This window comes from Ascaphus truei, chromosome 6 (assembly GCF_040206685.1).
Source record: "Ascaphus truei isolate aAscTru1 chromosome 6, aAscTru1.hap1, whole genome shotgun sequence".
NCBI lineage: Eukaryota > Metazoa > Chordata > Amphibia > Anura > Ascaphidae > Ascaphus > Ascaphus truei.
Genome location: NC_134488.1, coordinates 35,273,629 through 35,297,663, shown reverse-complemented (window position 1 = coordinate 35,297,663; position 24,035 = coordinate 35,273,629). Strand labels below are relative to the sequence as shown.

The 24,035-nt window shown below is 47.7% G+C and overlaps 2 protein-coding genes across 2 annotated transcripts in view; both read right to left on the bottom strand.

Annotated features, from left to right (window-relative positions):
* Positions 1-8,658, bottom strand: part of LOC142498033 (uncharacterized) — a 448,291-nt gene extending 439,633 nt beyond the window's left edge. Inside the window, exon 1 of the mRNA XM_075606542.1 lies at positions 8,473-8,658. The gene's annotated coding sequence lies outside the window, so the exon portion shown is untranslated. The remainder of the gene's footprint in view (positions 1-8,472) is intronic.
* Positions 1-24,035, bottom strand: part of LOC142496898 (pancreatic secretory granule membrane major glycoprotein GP2-like) — a 129,697-nt gene that overhangs the window by 103,900 nt on the left and 1,762 nt on the right. The gene's annotated exons all lie outside the window — the stretch shown is intronic.

The following is a 24,035-nucleotide window of genomic DNA, read 5'->3' as shown; positions in this document are numbered from 1 at the left end:
GTGCAAATCACCACATCTGTAGGAGACACCACCTTATCTGAAAGAGACACACAGTGATTAGAGAAGAGAGATACCTCCAGGTACACACAGCCCTCCCCACTGCTCCCAAATATCCCCCAGGACAGACACCGCTCTGAGGTATAAAGGTCACTGACCTTTAGGGTTGCCAGGCGGCTTCTCCAAAAATACTGGACACAATAGTGAAACGTGCGACGTGCTGGAGAAATCGGTGTGAAGGTTATTTATAAATTATCTGACCTTACGTCATTTTGTCTTCACTCCCAACTGTGCACCAATTTGCAACATTTACTTTCCATTTCGTAAAACAAATTCTATGTCTGCGGACGGAGCGCCCTCCCCAGAATTTAGTTACGAAATAGAATATGAAATTGGTGCAAATTTGGGAGTGAAATGTAGAAAAAATGACGTAACAGTCAGATCACATATCATACCTGCAGTCATACACTCACCCACCACTCCCACCCATCCGCCCCACATCATCTTTCTTCCCCCTCATCATCTCCCCCCCTCCTCTCATCATCTCCCCCCCCTCCCATCATCTCTCAACCCCCCTCATCTCTCACCCACCCTCCCCTCATCATCTCTCACCCCCCTCCCCTCATCATATCTCACCCCCCTCCCCTCATCATCTCTCACCCCCTCACCTCATCATCTCTCACCCCCCTCCCCTCATCATATCTCACCCCCCTCCCCTCATCATCTCTCACCCCCTCACCTCATCATCTCTCACCCCCCTCCCCTCATCATATCTCACCCCCCTCCCCTCATCATCTCTCACCCCCCTCCCCTCATCATATCTCACCCCCCTCCCCTCATCATATCTCACCCCCCTCCCCTCATCATCTCTCACCCCCTCACCTCATCATCTCTCACCCCCTACCCTCATCATCTCTCACCCCACTCTCATCATATCTCACCCACTCCCATCATCATCTCTCACCTCTCTCACCCCACTCCCCTCATCATCTCTTCCTCCCCTCTCTTCATCCTCTCTCACCCACCTCTCCTCATCCTCTCTCACCCCCTCCAATCATCTCATTCCTCTCCCCACAGAACACACACACACACACACACACACACACACACACACACACACACACACACACACACACACACACACACTAGCTAGTGCCTCCACCTTGGCCCCACCCCCAAACTCCTGACACTTCCTCCTGATTGGCTGTATTACCGAAGATGGAGGAAGCTGGCCAGCCCCTAGCGACAGCCCTGTCTCCCTGAAACCCTGCTGCCCCCTAAGCCGGTCAGGTCTCTATGTCCCTACACATACATATACATGTCCAGAGAGGTACCGTAATACCAGTATACACATACACATATCTCCTGTTACACATACATGTCTCTCTCATGTTACACATACACATATCTCCTGTTACAAATCAGTACGTCTCTCTCATGTTACACATACACATATCTCCTGTTACAAATCAGTACGTCTCTCTCATGTTACACATACAGTATGTCTCTCTCATGTTACACATACCGTACGTCTCTCATGTTACACATACAGTACAATATGTCTCTCTCATGTTACACATACAGTACGTCTCTCTCATGTTACACATACAGTATGTCTCTCCCATGTTACACATACAGTACGTCTCTCTCATGTTACACATACAGTACGTCTCTCTCATGTTACACATACAGTACATCTCTCTCATGTTACACATACAATATATCTCTCTCATGTTACACACACCGTACGTCACTCTCATGTTACACACACCGTACGTCTCTCTCATGTTACACATACCGTACGTCTCTCCCATGTTACACATACAGTACGTCTCTCTCATGTTACACATACCGTACGTCTCTCTCATGTTACACATACAGTATGTCTCTCCCATGTTACACATACAGTATGTCTCTCTCATGTTACACATACAGTATGTCTCACTCATGTTACACATACCGTACGTCTCTCCCATGTTACACATACAGTATGTCTCTCTCATGTTACACATACAGTATGTCTCACTCATGTTACACATACAGTATGTCTCTCTCATGTTACACATACAGTATGTCTCACTCATGTTACACATACCGTACGTCTCTCCCATGTTACACATACAGTATGTCTCTCTCATGTTACACATACAGTATGTCTCACTCATGTTACACATACAGTATGTCTCTCTCATGTTACACATACAGTACGTCTCTCATGTTACACATACAGTATGTCTCTCTCATGTTACACATACAGTACGTCTCTCTCATGTTACATATACAGTATGTCTCTCTCATGTTACACATATAGTACAGTGTCTCTCTCATGTTACACATACAGTACGTCTCTCTCATGTTACACATACAGTACAGTGTCTCTCTCATGTTACACATACAGTATGTCTCTCTCATGTTACACATACAGTACAGTGTCTCTCTCATGTTACACATACAGTATGTCTCTCTCATGTTACACATACAAAATGTCTCTCTTATGTTACACATACACCTCTCATGTTACACATACACATACATGTCTCATGTTACACATACAGTACGTTGCTCTCATGTTACACATACACATCTCTCATGTTACACATACATATCTCTCTCATGTTACACATACAGTATGTCTCTCTCATGTTACACATACAGTACGTCTCTCTCATGTTACACATACATGTCTCTCTCATGTTACACATACAGTATGTCTCTCTCATGTTACACATACAGTATGCCTCTCTCTCATGTTACACATACATGTCTCTCTCATGTTACACATACAGTACGTCCCTATTCATGTTACACATACAGTACGTCCCTCTCATGTTACACATACAGTACGTCTTTCTCATGTTACACGTACCGTACGTCTCTCTCATGTTACACATACAGTATGTCTCTCTCATGTTACACATACAGTATGTCTCTCTCTCATGTTACATATACAGTATGTCTCTCTCATGTTACACATACCGTACGTCTCTCTCATGTTACACATACCGTACGTCTCTCTCATGTTACACATACAGTATGTCTCTCTCATGTTACACATACAGTATGTCTCTCTCTCATGTTACACATATATGTCTCTCTCATGTTACACATACAGTACAGTATGTCTCTCTCATGTTACACATACACATCTCTCTCATGTTACACATACAGTACATCTCTCTCATGTTACACATACAGTGCGTCTCTCATGTTACACATACAGTATGTCTCTCTCATGTTACACATACAGTATGTCTCTCTCATGTTACACATACAGTACAGTACGTCTCTCTCATGTTACACATACAGTATGTCTCTCATGTTACACATACAGTACATCTCTCTCATGTTACACATACAATATGTCTCTCTCATGTTACACATACAGAACGTCTCTCATGTTACACATACAGTATGTCTCTCTCATGTTACACATACAGTACGTCTCCCTCATGTTACACATACATGTCTCTCTCATGTTACACATACAGTATGTCTCTCTCATGTTGCACATACAGTATGCCTCTCTCTCATGTTACACATATATGTCTCTCTCATATTACACATACAGTATGCCTCTCTCATGTTACTCATACAGTGTCTCTCTCATGTTACACATACAGTACGTCTCTCTCATGTTACACATACAGTACGTCTCTCTCATGTTACACATACAGTATGTCTCTCTCATGTTACACATACAGTATGTCTCTCTCTCATGTTACACATACAGTACGTCTCCCTCATGTTACACATAAATGTCTCTCTCATGTTACACATACAGTATGTCTCTCTCATGTTGCACATACAGTATGCCTCTCTCTCATGTTACACATACAGTATGTCTCTCTCATGTTACACATACACATCTCTCTCATGTTACACATACAGTTCGTCTCTCTCATGTTACACATACAGTACGTCTCTCATGTTACACATACAGTTTGTCTCTCTCATGTTACACATACAGTACGTCTCTCTCATGTTACACATACAGTATGTCTCATGTTACACATACAGTATGTCTCTCTCATGTTACACATACAGTACGTCTCTCTCCTGTTACACATACAGTATGTCTCTCATGTTACACATACAGTACGTCTCTCATGTTACACATACAGTATGTCTCTCTCATGTTACACATACAGAACGTCTCTCATGTTACACATACAGTATGTCTCTCTCATATTACACATACAGTACGTCTCTCTCATGTTACACATACAGTTCGTCTCTCTCATGTTACACATACAGTATGTCTCTCTCATGTTACACATACATGTCTCTCTCATGCTAAACATACAGTACGTCTCCCTCATGTTACACATACAGTTCGTCTCTCTCATGTTACACATACAGTACGTCTCTCTCATGTTACACATACATGTCTCTCTCTCATGTTACACATACAGTTCGTCTCTCTCATGTTAAACATACAGTACGTCTCTCTCATGTTACACATACAGTATGTCTCTCATGTTACACATACAGTACCTCTCTCTCATGTTACACATACAGTATGTCTCTCTCATGTTACACATACAGAATGCCTCTCATGTTACACATATAGTATGTCTCTCTAGTGTTACACATACAGTATGTCTCTCTCATGTTACACATACAGTACGTTTCTCTCATGTTACACATACAGTATGTCTCTCTCATGTTACACATACTTGTCTCTCTCATGTTACACATACAGTATGTCTAACTCATGTTACACATACAGTACTTCTCTCTCATGTTACACATACAGTATGTCTCTCTCATGTTACACATACAGTACGTTTCTCTCATGTTACACATACAGTATATCTCTCTCATGTTACACATACACGTCTCTCTCATGTTACACATACCGTACGTCTCATGTTACACATACAGTACGTCTCTCTCATGTTACACATACAGTACGTCTCTCTCTCATGTTACACATACAGTACGTCTCTCTCATGTTACACATACAGTACGTCTCTCTCATGTTACACATACAGTACGTCTCTCTCATGTTACACATACAGTATGTCTCTCTCATGTTACACATACAGTATGTCTCTCTCATGTTACACATACCGTATGTCTCTCTCATGTTACACATACAGTACATCACTCTCATGTTACACATACAGTACCTCTCTCTCTCATGTTACACATACAGTACGTCTCTCTCTCATGTTACACATACAGTACGTCTCTCTCATGTTACACATACAGTACGTCCCTCTCATGTTACACATACAGTATGTCTCATGTTACACATACAGTACGTCTCTCTCATGTTACACATACAGTATATCTCTCTCATGTTACACATACAGTACGTCTCATATGTTACACATACAGTACGTCTCTCTCATGTAACACATACAGTACGTCTCTCTCATGTTACACACATATGTCTCTCTCATGTTACACATACAATACGTCTCTCTCATGTTACACATACCGTACGTCTCTCTCGTGTTACACATACAGTACATCTCTCTCATGTTACACATACAGTATGTCTCTCTCATGTTACACATACAGAATGTCTCATGTTACACATACAGTATGTCTCTCATGTTACACATACATGTCTCTCTCATATTACACATACATAACGTCTCTCTCATGTTACACATACAGTACGCCTCTCTCATGTTACACATACAGTATGTCTCTCTCATGTTACACATACATGTTTCTCTCATGTTACACATACAGTACATCTCTCTCATGTTACACATACAGTACGTCTCTCTCATGTTACACATACAGTATGTCTCTCCTCATGTTACACATACAGTATGTCTCATGTTACACATACAGTATGTCTCATGTTACACATACAGTATCTCTCTCTTATGTTACACATACAGTACGTCTCTCTCATGTTACACATATGTCTCTCTCATGTTACACATACAGTACGCCTCTACCATGTTACACATACAGTATGTCTCATGTTACACATACAGTATGTCTCTCTCATGTTACACATACAGTACGTCTCTCTCATGTTACACATATGTCTCTCTCATGTTACACATACAGTACGCCTCTACCATGTTACACATACAGTATGTCTCATGTTACACATACAGTATGTCTCTCTCATGTTACACATACAGTATGTCTCTCATGTTACACATCCATGTTTCTCTCATGTTATACATACAGTACGTCTCTCTCATGTTACACATACAGTACGTCAGTCTCATGTTACACATACAGTACTTCCCTCTCATGTTACACATACAGTATGTCTCATGTTACACATACAGTATGTCTCTCTCATGTTACACATACAGTACGTCTCTCTCATGTTACACATACAGTATGTCTCTCATGTTACACATACATGTTTCTCTCATGTTACACATACAGTACGTCTCTCTCATGTTACACATACAGTACGTCCCTCATGTTACACATACAGTATGTCTCATGTTACACATACAGTACGTCTCTCTCATGTTACACATACAGTATATCTCTCTCATGTTACACATACAGTACGTCTCTCTCATGTAACACATACAGTACGTCTCTCTCATGTTACACATACAGTACGTCTCTCTCATGTAACACATACCGTACGTCTCTCTCATGTTACACATACCGTACGTCTCTCTCATGTTACACATACAGTACGTCTCTCTCATGTTACACATACAGTACGCCTCTCTCATGTTACACATACAGTATGTCTCTCTCATGTTACACATACATGTTTCTCTCATGTTACACATACAGTACGTCTCTCTCATGTTACACATACAGTACGTCTCTCTCATGTTACACATACAGTATGTCTCTCCTCATGTTACACATACAGTATGTCTCATGTTACACATACAGTATGTCTCATGTTACACATACAGTATCTCTCTCTTATGTTACACATACAGTACGTCTCTCTCATGTTACACATATGTCTCTCTCATGTTACACATACAGTACGCTTCTACCATGTTACACATACAGTATGTCTCATGTTACACATACAGTATGTCTCTCTCATGTTACACATACAGTACGTCTCTCTCATGTTACACATATGTCTCTCTCATGTTACACATACAGTACGCCTCTACCATGTTACACATACAGTATGTCTCATGTTACACATACAGTATGTCTCTCTCATGTTACACATACAGTATGTCTCTCATGTTACACATCCATGTTTCTCTCATGTTATACATACAGTACGTCTCTCTCATGTTACACATACAGTACGTCAGTCTCATGTTACACATACAGTACTTCCCTCTCATGTTACACATACAGTATGTCTCATGTTACACATACAGTATGTCTCTCTCATGTTACACATACAGTACGTCTCTCTCATGTTACACATACAGTATGTCTCTCATGTTACACATACATGTTTCTCTCATGTTACACATACAGTACGTCTCTCTCATGTTACACATACAGTACGTCCCTCATGTTACACATACAGTATGTCTCATGTTACACATACAGTACGTCTCTCTCATGTTACACATACAGTATATCTCTCTCATGTTACACATACAGTACGTCTCTCTCATGTAACACATACAGTACGTCTCTCTCATGTTACACATACAGTATGTCTCTCTCATGTTACACATACAGTACGTCTCTCTCATGTAACACATACCGTACGTCTCTCTCATGTTACACATACCGTACGTCTCTCTCATGTTACACATACAGTACGTCTCTCTCATGTTACACATACAGTATGTCTCTCTCATGTTACACATACAGAATGTCTCATGTTACACATACAGTATGTCTCTCTTATGTTACACATACAGTACGTCTCTCTCATGTTACACATACATGTCTCTCTCATGTTACACATACAGAATGTCTCTCTCATGTTACACATACAGTACGCCTCTCTCATGTTACACATACAGTACACCTCTCTCATGTTACACATACATGTTTCTCTCATGTTACACATACAGTACGTCTTTCTCATGTTACACATACAGTACGTCTCTTTCATGTTACACATACATGTCTCTCTCCTGTTACACATACAGTACGTCTCTCTCATGTTACACATACAGTTCGTCTCTCTCATGTTACACATACAGTATGTCTCTCTCATGTTACACATACAGTATGTCTCTCTCATGTTACACATACAGTACGTCTCTCTCATGTTACACATACTGTATGTCTCTCTCATGTTACACATACAGTACGTTTCTCTCATGTTACACATACAGTATTTCTCTCTCATGTTACACATACAGTACTCCTCTCTCATGTTACACATACAGTACGTCTCTCTCATGTTACACATACAGAATGTCTCTCATGTTACACATACAGTATGCCTCTCTCTCATGTTACACATACATGTCCAGTATTACCTCATATGTTACAGGACAGTGTCCACATACAGGACAGTCCGATTCAATATCGAACACCTGGCAACCATATGGTGTTACTCCCTGTAATACCCACAGTAATACTCCTCACCTGAGCAGCAGGAACTAGACGGGTCCCAGTGAAATCCCTCAGGGCAGCAGTCAGCGGGGGCTATAGTACACTCAGTGGTGGGGATGCAGAGTGGCGCACCCTCAGTACTACAGCTACATCCGTTTTCAGCATCACAGGCTCCACCGCAGGAGCTGCACCGAGGGGGGTCAGTGCCGGCTGCAGAGAGAGAAGCACAGGATGCTACAACATGTCACTGCACAGAGGGGGTCAGTGCCGGCTGCAGAGAGAGAAGCACAGGATGCTACAACATGTCACTGCACAGAGGGGGTCAGTGCCGGCTGCAGAGAGAGAAGCACAGGATGCTACAACATGTCACTGCACAGAGGGGTCAGTGCCGGCTGCAGAGAGAGAAGCACAGGATGCTACAACATGTCACTGCACAGAGGGGGGTCAGTGCCGGCTGCAGAGAGAAGCACAGGATGCTACAACATGTCACTGCACAGAGGGGGGTCAGTGCCGGCTGCAGAGTGAGAAGCACAAGATGCTACAACATGTCACTGCACAGAGAGGGTCAGTGCCGGCTGCAGAGAGAGAAGCACAGGATGCTACAACATGTCACTGCACAGAGGGAGGGTCAGTGCCGGCTGCAGAGAGAGAAGCACAGGATGCTACAACATGTCACTGCACAGAGGGGGGTCAGTGCCGGCTGCAGAGAGAGAAGCACAGGATGCTACAACATGTCACTGCACAGAGGGGGTCAGTGCCAGCTGCAGAGAGAAGCACAGGATGCTACAACATGTCACTGCACAGAGGGGGTCAGTGCCAGCTGCAGAGAGAAGCACAGGATGCTACAACATGTCACTGCACAGAGGGGGGTCAGGGCCGGCTGCAGAGAGTGAAGCACAGGATGCTACAACATGTCACTGCACAGAGGGGGTCAGTGCCGGCTGCAACGAGAGAAGCACAGGATGCTACAACATGTCACTGCACAGAGGGGTCAGTGCAGGCTGCAGAGAGAGAAGTACAGGATGCTACAACATGTCACTGCACAGAGGGGGTCAGTGCCAGCTGCAGAGTGAAGCACAGTATGCTACAACATGTCACTGCACAGAGGGGGGTCAGTGCCGGCTGCAGAGAGAAGCACAGGATGCTACAACATGTCACTGCACAGAGGGGGGTCAGTGCTGGCTGCAGAGAGAAGCACAGGATGCTACAACATGTCACTGCACAGAGGGGGTCAGTGCCGGCTGCAGAGAGAGAAGCACAGGATGCTACAACATGTCACTGCACAGAGGGGGTCAGTGCCGGCTGCAGAGACAGAAGCACAGGATGCTACAACATGTCACTGCACAGAGGGGGTCAGTACCGGCTGCAGAGAGAGAAGCACAGGATGCTACAACATGTCACTACACAGAGGGAGTCAGTACCGGCTGCAGAGAGAGAAGCACAGGATGCTACAACATGTCACTGCACAGAGGGGGGTCAGTGCCGGCTGCAGAGAGGAGCACAGGATCCTACAACATGTCACTGCACAGAGGGGGTCAGTGCCGGCTGCAGAGAGAGAAGCACAGGATGATACAACATGTCACTGCAGAGAGAGGGTCCGTGCCAGCTGCAGAGAGAGTAGCACAGGATGCTACAACATGTCACTGCACAGACGGGGGTCAGTGCCGGCTGCAGAGAGAGAAGCACAGGATGCTACAACATGTCACTGCACAGAGGTGTGTCAGTGCCGGCTGCAGAAAGAGAAGCACAGGATGCTACAACATGTTACTGCACAGAGGGGGTCAGTGCCGGCTGCAGAGAGAAGCACAGGATGCTACAACATGTCACTGCACAGAGGGGGTCAGTACCGGCTGCAGAGAGAGAAGCACAGGATGCTACAACATGTCACTGCACAGAGGGGTGTCAGTGCCGGCTGCAGAGAGAGAAGCACAGGATGCTACAACATGTTACTGCACAGAGGGGGTCAGTGCCGGCTGCAGAGAGAAGCACAGGATGCTACAACATGTCACTGCACAGAGGGGGTCAGTGCCGGCTGCAGAGAGAGAAGCACAGGATGCTACAACATGTCACTGCACAGAGGGGGTCAGTACCGGCTGCAGAGAGAGAAGCACAGGATACTACAACATGTCACTGCACAGAGGGGGTCAGTGCCGGCTGCAGAGAGGAGCACAGTATACTACAACATGTCACTGAACAGAGAGGGTCAGTGCCGGCTGCAGAGGGAGAAGCACAGGATGCTACAACATGTCACTGCACAGAGGGGGTCAGTGTCGGCTGCAGAGAGAGAAGCACAGGATGCTACAACATGTCACTGCACAGAGAGAAGCACAGGATGCTACAACATGTCACTGCACAGAGGGGGTCAGTGCCGGCTGAAGAGAGAGAAGCACAGGATGCTACAACATTTCACTGCACAGAGGGGGGTCAGTGCCGGCTGCAGAGAGAAGCACAGGATGCTACAATATGTCGCTGCACAGAGGGGGGTCAGTGCCGGCTGCAGAGTGAGAAGCACAAGATGCTACAACATGTCACTGCACAGAGAGGGTCAGTGCCGGCTGCAGAGAGAGAAGCACAGGATGCTACAACATGTCACTGCACAGAGGGAGGGTCAGTGCCGGCTGCAGAGAGAGAAGCACAGGATGCTACAACATGTCACTGCACAGAGGGGGGTCAGTGCCGGCAGCAGAGAGAGAAGCACAGGATGCTACAACATGTCACTGCACAGAGGGGTTCAGTGCCGGCTGCAGAGTGAGAAGCACAGGATGCTACAACATGTCACTACACAGAGGGGTTCAGTGCCGGCTGCAGAGAGAGAAGCACAGGATGCTACAACATGTCACTGCACAGAGGGGGGTCAGTGCTGGCTGCAGAGAGAGAAGCACAGGATGCTACAACATGTGACTGCACAGAGGGGGGTCAGTGCCAGCTGCAGAGAGAGAAGCACAGGATGCTACAACATGTCACTGCACAGAGGGAGGTCAGTGCCGGCTGCAGAGAGAGAAGCACAGGATGCTACAACATGTCACTGCACAGAGGGGGTCAGTGCCGGCTGCAGAGAGAAGCACAGGATGCTACAACATGTCACTGCACAGAGGGGGGGTCAGTGCCGGCTGCAGAGAGAGAAGCACAGGATGCTACAACATGTCACTACACAGAGGGGTTCAGTGCCGGCTGCAGAGAGAGAAGCACAGGATGCTACAACATGTCACTGCACAGAGGGGGGTCAGTGCTGGCTGCAGAGAGAGAAGCACAGGATGTACAACATGTCACTGCACAGAGGGGGGTCAGTGCCAGCTGCAGAGAGAGAAGCACAGGATGCTACAACATGTCACTGCACAGAGGGAGGTCAGTGCCGGCTGCAGAGAGAGAAGCACAGGATGCTACAACATGTCACTGCACAGAGGGGGTCAGTGCCGGCTGCAGAGAGAAGCACAGGATGCTACAACATGTCACTACACAGAGGGGGGGTCAGTGCCGGCTGCAGAGAGAGAAGCACAGGATGCTACAACATGTCACTGCACAGAGGGGGGTCAGTGCCGGCTGCAGAGAGAGAAGCACAGGATGCTACAACATGTCACTGCACAGAGGGGGTCAGTGCCGGCTGCAGAGAGAGAAGCACAGGATGCTACAACATGTCACTGCACAGAGGGGGTCAGTGCCGGCAGCAGAGAGAGAAGCACAGGATGCTACAACATGTCACTGCACAGAGGGGGTCAGTGCCGGCTGCAGAGAGAGAAGCACAGGATGCTACAACATGTCACTGCACAGAGGGGGTCAATGCCGGCTGCAGAGAGAAGCACAGGATGCTACAACATGTCACTGCACAGAGGGGGAGTCAGTGCCGGCTGCAGAGAGAGAAGCACAGGATGCTACAACATGTCACTGCACAGAGGGGGTCAGTGCCGGCAGCAGAGAGAGAAGCACAGGATACTACAACATGTCACTGCACAGAGGGGGTCAGTGCCGGCTGCAGAGAGAGAAGCACAGGATGCTACAACATGTCACTGCACAGAGGGGGTCAGTGCCGACTGCAGAGAGAGAAGCACAGGATGCTACAACATGTCACTGCACAGAGGGGGTCAGTGCTGGCTGCAGAGAGAGAAGCACAGGATGCTACAACATGTCACTGCACAGAGAGGGGTCAGTGCCGGCTGCAGAGAGAGAAGCACAGGATGCTACAACATGTCACTGCACAGAGGGGGTCATTGCCGGCTGCAGAGAGAGAAGCACAGGATGCTACAACATGTCACTGCACAGAGGGGGTCAGTGGTGGCTGCAGAGAGAAGCACAGGATGCTACAACATGTCAATGCACAGAGGGGGGTCAGTGCCGGCTGCAGAGAGAAGCACAGGATGCTACAACATGTCACTGCACAGAGGGGGTCAGTGCCGGCTGCAGAGAGAGAAGCACAGGATGCTACAACATGTCACTGCACAGAGGGGGTCAGTGCCGGCTGCAGAGAGAGAAGCACAGGATGCTACAACATGTCACTGCTCAGAGGGGGTCAGTGCCGGCTGCAGAGAGAGAAGCACAGGATGCTACAACATGTCACTGCACAGAGGGGGGTCAGTGCCGGCTGCAGAGAGAGAAGCACAGGATGCTACAACATGTCACTGCACAGAGGGGGTCAGTGCCGGCTGCAGAGAGAGAAGCACAGGATGCTACAACATGTCACTGCACAGAGGGGGTCAGTGCCGACTGCAGAGAGAGAAGCACAGGTTGCTACAACATGTCACTGCACAGAGGGGGGTCAGTGCCGGCTGCAGAGAGAGAAGCACAGGTTGCTACAACATGTCACTGCACAGAGGGGGTCAGTGCCGGCAGCAGAGAGAGAAGCACAGGATGCTACAACATGTCACTGCACAGAGGGGGTCAGTGCCGGCTGCAGAGAGAGAAGCACAGGATGCTACAACATGTTACTGCACAGAGGGGATCAGTGCCGGCTGCAGAGAGAAGCACAGGATGCTACAACATGTCACTGCACAGAGGGGATCAGTGCCGGCTGCAGAGAGAGAAGCACAGGATACTACAACATGTCACTGCACAGAGGGGTCAGTGCCGGCTGCAGAGAGAGGAGTGTTTGACAGAAACTCTAAGGCCTCTTAGCAAACTATCTAAACAGAAAGCGCTGACTGCTTAATGATGTCACTCACTGCTTAATGAGGTCATTTACTGCTTAATGATGTCACTCACTGCTTAATGAGGTCACTTACTGCTTAAAGATGTCACTCACTGGTTAATGATTTCACTCACTGCTTAAAAATGTCACACATAATGATGTCATCAACTGCTTAATGATGTCACACTGTTTAATGATGTCACTCACATCTTAAAGATGTCACACTTCTTACTAATGTCACTCACTGCTTAATGATGTCACTCACTGCAATCGGATTAATCCCTGGATCAACTTCCTTCCAATGTATACTTATTTGGTATTTCCCTGTACGCCTTTCCCATCTAAAAAGATGTCCAACCTTTTTTTGTACAAATCTATTGTATCTGCCATCACAGAGTCCATGGGTAATGAATTCCACATTTTCACTGCCCTTACTGTAAAGAACCCTTTCCTTTGTTGCTGGGGAAATTTCCTTTCCTCCAACCTTATTCCCCCGTTTTGATTCACCCCCCATTCCGGTTCCCCCCTCTGCTCCAATCCCCCCTGTGTGTGTATTTGTGTTTGTGTGCCTTATTACCTGTGTGTGCGTGTGTGCCTGTGTGTGCCTGAGTGCCTTTGACGGGCTGAGTGCCGCTGAGGGGGGAGGACGGGCTGAGGGGGGATGAGGGGGGCTGACGGGCTGAGTGCCGCTGAGTGGGGCTGAGGGGCTGTCTCCGTGTGTGATGGTCCCGCCCACTCACGTCATGGCCTCGCCCCCCCACCCATTTTGGCCACGCCCCCCTGTGCCGTAAAAATGTCACTGCGGATCGCAGATCGCGGTGCAGTGAATTGCACGCGCCGCCGGCAAGCAAGGCGGCCGTGCGGGCGCGTGCAGCGGGGCCTCAGCCTTATAATGTAAATCAGCCGTAATTTTCGTGTGGAACAGCTCTCACCCCTGACAATATGCTGCACTTTATAATGATATCACTATATACTGTATATTCATGCTCCCAAAGCCTTTCCTCCCTGTGTGCAAAAGGGCTTAAAGTTGCCCCAATACACAGACTCTTGCCATGTCTGTTAAGCTGACTGTGTACAAGCCGCACCCGCTGCTCTCTAACCCACAGCATGAGCCAGCAGTATAGAACCTGTACGGGTGTGAGCTTGTGTTCCATTCCAGGCTCGGTCACTTACACTGAGCCTGTGTAATATCAGGGATCCCTTCTCCTCCCTGGGCCCCGGCTCTCACCGGGTGCAGCTGCACAGCCTTCTTCTCTCCATTTGTTTCTGCAAGCACCTCGGTAGGAGCGCGCCAACAGCGCCAGGATCCCACACACCAACAGTGAGTCATGCGTTGATTTGTTCTGGTTTCTTCTTCAAAGTGTTCCTCAGTGAAGGGGTTATAGAGGGGCCGGATACCACTGTGTTATAGAGGGGCCGGATACCACTGTGTTATAGAGGGGCCTGATACCACTGTGTTATAGAGGGGCCGGATATCACTGTGTTATAGAGGGGCCGGATACCACTGTGTTATAGAGGGGCCGGATACCACTGTGTTATAGAGGGGCCGGATACCACTGTGTTACAGAGTGTGGCTACGTGGGATTTCTCTTACATTGCGTTGTATATACGTCTCCATATTGCATTTGTGCCTGATCTAGTCTGAGTAGCGTCGCTGAGGGAAGTGGTGTCCGCATTTCTCTTGATGCACAGCAATGATGCTTGTTACTGGGGCAAAAGGTATGTGGCTGAGAAACCTGAACCTCGCAACAGGACAAAATAAATAACTGCCGAAATATAAACATTTATTACTAATACACATACAAATGTAATCCCCAAAACACTGATCCTGCATTCCCATCATTAACACGTATTGTACAAGCCAACTATCACTGACTAACCCTGTCACTCACTCACACTAACTAACCCTGTCACTCACTCACACTAACTAACCCACTGACTAACCCTGTCACTCACACTCACTAACCCTGTCACTCACACTCACTAACTAACCCCGTCACTCACACTCACTAACCCTGTCACTCACACTAACTAACCCTGTCACTCACTCACACTAACTAACCCTGCCACTTACTCTCACTGACTAACCTTTTCAGCAGCACTCACTAACTAACCCTGTCACTCACTCAACCTAGCTAACCCTGCCACATACTCTCACTGACTAACCCTATCACTCACACTCACTAACTAACCCTGTCACTCATTCTCACTGACTAACCCTGTCACTCACTCACACTGACTAACCCTGTCACTCACGCTCACTAATTAACCCTGTCACTCACAATCACTAACTAACCATGTCACTCATGCTCACTAACTAACCCTTCCACTGACTCTCACTGACTAACCCTGCCACTTACTCTCACTGACTAACCCTGTCACTCACGTTCACTAGCTAACCCTGTCACTCACTCTTAGTGACTAACCCTGCCACTCACTCTCACTGACTAACCCTGTCAGTCAATCTCACTGACTAACCAACTCACTCACTCACCCTAACTTACCCTGTCACACACTCACTGACTAATCCTGTCACTCACTCTCACCGACTTACTTTGTCCCTCACACTCACAGACCAACCCTGTCCCTCTCACTGCCAATAACCCTGTCACTCACTCTCACTGACTAACCCTGTCACTCACTTTCACTGACTAATCCTATCACTTACTCTCACTGACTAACCCTGTCACTTACTCTCACTGACTAACCTGTCACTCACTCTCACTGACTAACCATGTTACTAACCCTGTCACTCACTCTCACTGACTAACCCTGTAACAGTCTGTCACTAATTCTGTCACTCATTCACACTGACTAACCTGTTGCTCACTCTCACTGACTAACCTGTCACTCACGCTCACTAACTAACCCTGTCACTCTCTCTCTCTGACTAACCATGTCACTCTCTCTCTCTCTGACTAACCCTGTCACTCACTCTCACTGACTAACCCTGTCACTCACTCTCACTGACTAACCCTGTCACTCACTCTCACTGACTAACCCAGTCACTCACTCTCACTGACAAACCTGTCACTCACTCTCACTGACTAACCCTGTCACTCACTCTCACTGACTAACCCTGTCACTCACTCTCACTGACTAACCCTGTCACTCACTCTCACTGACTAACCCTGTCACTCACGCTCACTGACTAACCCTGTCACTCACACTCACTGACTAACCCTGTCACTCATTGTCACTGACTAACCCTGTCACTCACTAACCCTGTCACTCACTCTCACTGACTAACCCTGTCACTCACTCTCACTGACTAACCTGCCACTCACGCTCACTGACTAACCCTGTCTCCCTCAGCTCCCCTCTCACTCCTGCCAGACTAGCTGCTCCCCCAGCAGCCAGGCCCTGAATACGGTTTTTCCGCCTTTACAGATGTTCCTAGCCGCACGCTTGCGCGAGGGGGAGCCTCCTGCACGTACCGCTGGGGAGTGTGGGCCCTAAACCCCCCTTACATACCACTGTGCCACCTCCTGCTCTTTGAAACACCACAGGATTCCCCCCCAGAGGTGGCTGCATGATGCCTCCAAATAATAGAGGTTAAAATGTTTTGGAAGTAAAAAGATGTTCTATAATAAATCCAATGTATAATATTACTATTACAGTATTAGCCGGCAGCTGTAATTAGTGGCCGGTTCCAATACTGCTCTTTGAGGTCCTCATTATCTATGGCAGATAAAAATCAGAATGGTGAAACTGTAGTTACACTGTATGTATGTGTATACTGTATGTGTATATATGTATGTGTATATGTATGTACAGTACGTGTGTGTGTATGTACACAATAATTACACTATAGCATGTTTATTCTCATGTTGCTGGATATCTTCGGCCGCTGCACTATTCTAATAAAGTCTTACACAACGTTTCGGGAATCTCCCCTCTTCAGTTGTAAATATTTCACCTGAAACGTTATGTGTTTGCCACCTGCAAATAAAACAGTTTATTATTATGTTAGAATGTCTTGTGTAAGACTTTATAAGAATTGTCCGGCGCCCGAAGATATCCAGCTGCGAGTGTTACTACATGGCAGAAGTGGGATCCTGGCCACTCTACAGCCTGCACCTTACGAGATAAAAACTACGCCTCTAAACCTCCATTTAATGTGACAGCCAAGAACAGTGGAAAGACAACGTTTCATGTCCCATAATGACTTTTTGTCAGATGATCAGGTGACGAATGGTCCATATGGGGCATGAAACGTTGTCTTTTTACTGTTATTGGCTGTCACATTAAATGGAGAATTCTATTATGAACTTGTAAGTAGATCTCTAGTTTGTATCTCTGTCCCAGAGGAGACCTGTTCTTTGTATCTCTGTCCCAGAGGAGACCTGTTCTTTGTATCTCTGCCCCCGAGGAGACCTGTACTTTGTATCTCTGTCCCAGAGGAGACCTGTACTTTGTATCTCTGTCCCAGAGGAGACCTGCACTTTGTATCTCTGTCGCAGAGGAGACCTGTACTTTGTATCTCTGCCCCAGAGGAGACCTGTACTTTGTGTCTCTGTCCCAGAGGAGACCTGTACTTTGTGTCTCTGTCCCAGAGGAGACCTGTACTTTGTGTCTCTGTCCCAGAGGAGACCTGCACTTTGTATCTCTGTCCCAGAGGAGACCTGTACTTTGTATCTCTGTCCGAGAGGAGACCTGTACTTTGTATCTCTGCCCCAGAGGAGACCTGCACTATGTATCTCTGTCCCAGAGGAGACCTGTACTTTGTATCTCTGTCCCAGAGGAGACCTGTACTTTGTATCTCTGTCCCAGAGGAGACCTGTACTTTGTATCTCTGTCCCAGAGGAGACCGGTACTTTGTATCTCTGTCCCAGAGGAGACCTGCACTTTGTACCTCTGTCGCAGAGGAGACCTGTACTTTGTATCTCTGCCCCAGAGGAGACCTGTACTTTGTGTCTCTGTCCCAGAGGAGACCTGTACTTTGTGTCTCTGTCCCAGAGGAGACCTGTACTTTGTATCTCTGTCCCAGAGGAGACCTGTACTTTGTATCTCTGTCCCAGAGGAGACCTGCACTTTGTATCTCTGTCCCAGAGGAGACCTGTACTTTGTATCTCTGTCCCAGAGGAGACCTGCACTTTGTATCTCTGTCCCAGAGGAGACCTGTACTTTGTATCTCTGCCCCAGAGGAGACCTGTACTTTGTATCTCTGTCCTAGAGGAGACCTGTACTTTGTATCTCTGTCCCAGAGGAGACATGCACTTTGTAACTCTGTCCTAGAGGAGACCTGTACTTTGTATCTCTGTCCCAGAGGAGACCTGTACTTTGTATCTCTGTCCCAGAGGAGACCTGTACTTTGTGTCTCTGTCCCAGAGGAGACCTGTACTTTGTACGTCTGTCCCAGAGGAGGCCTGTTCTCTGTCCTAGAGGAGACCTGTACTTTGTATCTCTGTCCCAGAGGAGACATGCACTTTGTAACTCTGTCCTAGAGGAGACCTGTACTTTGTATCTCTGTCCCAGAGGAGACCTGTACTTTGTATCTCTGTCCCAGAGGAGACCTGTACTTTGTGTCTCTGTCCCAGAGGAGACCTGTACTTTGTACGTCTGTCCCAGAGGAGGCCTGTACTTTGTGTCTCTGTCCCAGAGGAGACCTGTACTTTGTATCTCTGTCCCAGAGGGGACTTGTACTTTGTATCTCTGTCCCAGAGGAGACCTGCACTTTGTATCTCTGTCCCAGAGGAGACCTGCACTGTGTATCTCTGTCCCAGAGGAGACCTGTACTTTGTATCTCTGTCCCAGAGGAGACCTGTACTTTGTATCTCTGTCCCAGAGGAGACCTGTACTTTGTGTCTCTGTCCCAGAGAAGACCTGTACTTTGTACGTCTGTCCCAGAGGAGACCTGTACTTTGCATCTCTGTCCCAGAGGAGACCTGCACTTTGTATCTCTGTCCCAGAGGAGACCTGTTCTTTGTATCTCTGCCCCAGAGGAGACCTGTACTTTGTATCTCTGTACCAGAGGAGACCTGTACTTTGTATCTCTATCCCAGAGGAGACCTGTACTCTGAATCTCTGTCCCACAGGAGACCTGTACTTTGTATCTCTGTCTCAGAGGAGGCCTGTACTTTGTATCTCTGTCCCAGAGGAGACCTGTACTTTGTGTCTCTGTCACAGAGGAGACCTGCACTTTGTATCTCTGTCCCAGAGGAGACCTGTACTTTGTATCTCTGTCCCAGAGGAGACCTGTACTTTGCATCTCTGTCCCAGAGGAGACCTGCACTTTGTATCTCTGTCCCAGAGGAGACCTGTACTTTGTATCTCTATCCCAGAGGAGAACTGTTCTTTGTATCTCTGCCCCAGAGGAGACCTGTACTTTGTATCTCTATCCCAGAGGAGACCTGTACTCTGTATCTCTGTCCCAGAGGAGACCTGCACTTTGTATCCCTATCCCAGAGGAGACCTGTTCTTTGTATCTCTGCCCCAGAGGAGACCTGTACTTTGTATCTCTATCCCAGAGGAGACCTGTACTCTGTATCTCTGTCCCAGAGGAGACCTGTACTTTGTATCTCTGTCCCAGAGGAGACCTGTACTTTGCATCTCTGTCCCAGAGGAGACCTGCACTTTGTATCTCTGTCCCAGAGGAGACCAGCACTTTGTATCCCTATCCCAGAGGAGACCTGTTCTTTGTATCTCTGCCCCAGAGGGGACCTGTACTTTGTATCTCTATCCCAGAGGAGACCTGTACTTTGTATCTCTGTCCCAGAGGAGACCTGCACTTTGTATCTCTGTCCCAGAGGAGACCTGCACTTTGTATCCCTATCCCAGAGGAGACCTGTTCTTTGTATCTCTGCCCCAGAGGAGACCTGTACTTTGTATCTCTATCCCAGAGGAGACCTGTACTTTGTATCTCTGTCCCAGAGGAGACCTGCACTTTGTATCTCTGTCCCAGAGGAGACCTGTACTCTGTATCTCTGTCCCAGAGGAGACCTGTACTTTGTATCTCTGTCCCAGAGGAGACCTGTACTTTGCATCTCTGTCCCAGAGGAGACCTGCACTTTGTATCTCTGTCCCAGAGGAGACCTGCACTTTGTATCCCTATCCCAGAGGAGACCTGTTCTTTGTATCTCTGCCCCAGAGGAGACCTGCACTTTGTATCTCGGTCCCAGAGGAGACCTGTACTCTGTATCTCTTTCCCAGAGGAGACCTGTACTTTGTGTCTCTGTCCCAGAGGAGACCTGTACTTTGTATCTCTATCCCAGAGGAGACCTGCACTTTGTATCTCTATCCCAGAGGAGACCTGCACTTTGTATCTCTGTCCCAGAGGAGACCTGCACTTTGTATCTCTATCCCAGAGGAGACCTGTACTTTGTATCTCTGTCCCAGAGGAGACCTGTACTTTGTATCTCTATCCCAGAGGAGACCTGCACTTTGTATCTCTGTCCCAGAGGAGACCTGTACTTTGTATCTCTGTCCCAGAGGAGACCTGTACTTTGCATCTCTGTCCCAGAGGAGACCTGCACTTTGTATCTCTGTCCCAGAGGAGACCAGCACTTTGTATCCCTATCCCAGAGGAGACCTGTTCTTTGTATCTCTGCCCCAGAGGGGACCTGTACTTTGTATCTCTATCCCAGAGGAGACCTGTACTTTGTATCTCTGTCCCAGAGGAGACCTGCACTTTGTATCTCTGTCCCAGAGGAGACCTGCACTTTGTATCCCTATCCCAGAGGAGACCTGTTCTTTGTATCTCTGCCCCAGAGGAGACCTGTACTTTGTATCTCTATCCCAGAGGAGACCTGTACTTTGTATCTCTGTCCCAGAGGAGACCTGCACTTTGTATCTCTGTCCCAGAGGAGACCTGTACTCTGTATCTCTGTCCCAGAGGAGACCTGTACTTTGTATCTCTGTCCCAGAGGAGACCTGTACTTTGCATCTCTGTCCCAGAGGAGACCTGCACTTTGTATCTCTGTCCCAGAGGAGACCTGCACTTTGTATCCCTATCCCAGAGGAGACCTGTTCTTTGTATCTCTGCCCCAGAGGAGACCTGCACTTTGTATCTCGGTCCCAGAGGAGACCTGTACTCTGTATCTCTTTCCCAGAGGAGACCTGTACTTTGTGTCTCTGTCCCAGAGGAGACCTGTACTTTGTATCTCTATCCCAGAGGAGACCTGCACTTTGTATCTCTATCCCAGAGGAGACCTGCACTTTGTATCTCTGTCCCAGAGGAGACCTGCACTTTGTATCTCTATCCCAGAGGAGACCTGTACTTTGTATCTCTGTCCCAGAGGAGACCTGTACTTTGTATCTCTATCCCAGAGGAGACCTGCACTTTGTATCTCTGTCCCAGAGGAGACCTGTACTTTGTATCTCTGTCCCAGAGGAGACCTGTACTTTGTATCTCTGTCCCAGAGGAGACCTGTACTTTGTATCTCTGTCCCAGAGGAGGCCTGTACTTTGTATCTCTGTCCCAGAGGAGGCCTGTACTTTGTATCTCTGTCCTGCAGGATATCTGGACTTTGTATCTCTGTCCCAGAGGAGACCTGCACTTTGTATCTCTGTCCCAGAGGAGGCCTGTACTTTGTATCTCTGTCCTGCAGGATATCTGGACTTTGTATCTCTGTCCCAGAGGAGACCTGTACTTTGTATCTCTGTCCCAGAGGAGACCTGTACTTTGTATCTCTGTCCCAGAGGAGACCTGCACTTCTTATCTCTGTCCCAGAGGAGGCCTGTACTTTGTATCTCTGTCCCAGAGGAGGCCTGTACTTTGTATCTCTGTCCCAGAGGAGGCCTGTACTTTGTATCTCTGTCCTGCAGGATATCTGGACTTTGTATCTCTGTCCCAGAGGAGACCTGCACTTTGTATCTCTGTCCCAGAGGAGGCCTGTACTTTGTATCTCTGTCCTGCAGGATATCTGGACTTTGTATCTCTGTCCCAGAGGAGACCTGCACTTTGTATCTGTCCCAGAGGAGACCTGTACTTTGTATCTCTGCCCCAGAGGAGACCTGTACTTTGTATCTCTGTCCCAGAGGAGACCTGTTCTTTGTATCTCTGTCCCAGAGGAGACCTGTACTCTGTATCTCTGTCCCAGAGGAGACCTGTACTTTGTATCTCTGTCCCAGAGGAGGCCTGTACTTTGTATCTCTGTCCCAGAGGAGGCCTGTACTTTGTATCTCTGTCCTGAAGGATATCTGGACTTTGTATCTCTGTCCCAGAGGAGACCTGCACTTTGTATCTCTGTCCCAGAGGAGGCCTGTATTTTGTATCTCTGTCCTGCAGGATATCTGCACTTTGTATCTCTGTCCCAGAGGAGACCTGCACTTTGTATCCCTATCCCAGAGGAGACCTGTTCTTTGTATCTCTGCCCCAGAGGAGACCTGCACTTTGTATCTCTGTCCCAGAGGAGACCTGTACTTTGTATCTGTCCCAGAGGAGACCTGTACTTTGTATCTCTGCCCCAGAGGAGACCTGTACTTTGTATCTCTGTCCCAGAGGAGACCTGTACTTTGTATCTCTGCCCCAGAGGAGACCTGTACTTTGTTTCTCTGCCCCAGAGGAGACCTGTACTTTGTATCTCTGTCCTGCAGGATATCTGGACTTTGTATCTCTGTCCCAGAGGAGACCTGTACTTTGTATCTCTGCCCCAGAGGAGACCTGTACTTTGTATCTCTGTCCCAGAGGAGGCCTGTACTTTGTATCTCTGTCCTGCAGGATATCTGGACTTTGTATCTCTGTCCCAGAGGAGACCTGCACTTTGTACTGTATCTCTGTCCCAGAGGAGACCTGTACTTTGTATCTCTGTCCCAGAGGAGACCTGTACTTTGTATCTCTGCCCCAGAGGAGACCTGCACTTTGTATCTCTGTCCCAGAGGAGACCTGTACTTTGTATCTGTCCCAGAGGAGACCTGTACTTTGTATCTCTGCCCCAGAGGAGACCTGCACTTTGTATCTCTGTCCCAGAGGAGACCTGTACTTTGTATCTGTCCCAGAGGAGACCTGTACTTTGTATCTCTGCCCCAGAGGAGACCTGTACTTTGTATCTCTGTCCCAGAGGAGACCTGTACTTTGTATCTCTGCCCCAGAGGAGACCTGTACTTTGTTTCTCTGCCCCAGAGGAGACCTGTACTTTGTATCTCTGTCCTGCAGGATATCTGGACTTTGTATCTCTGTCCCAGAGGAGACCTGTACTTTGTATCTCTGCCCCAGAGGAGACCTGTACTTTGTATCTCTGTCCCAGAGGAGGCCTGTACTTTGTATCTCTGTCCTGCAGGATATCTGGACTTTGTATCTCTGTCCCAGAGGAGACCTGCACTTTGTACTGTATCTCTGTCCCAGAGGAGACCTGTACTTTGTATCTCTGTCCCAGAGGAGACCTGTACTTTGTATCTCTGCCCCAGAGGAGACCTGCACTTTGTATCTCTGTCCCAGAGGAGACCTGTACTTTGTATCTGTCCAGAGGAGACCTGTACTTTGTATCTCTGCCCCAGAGGAGACCTGCACTTTGTATCTCTGTCCCAGAGGAGACCT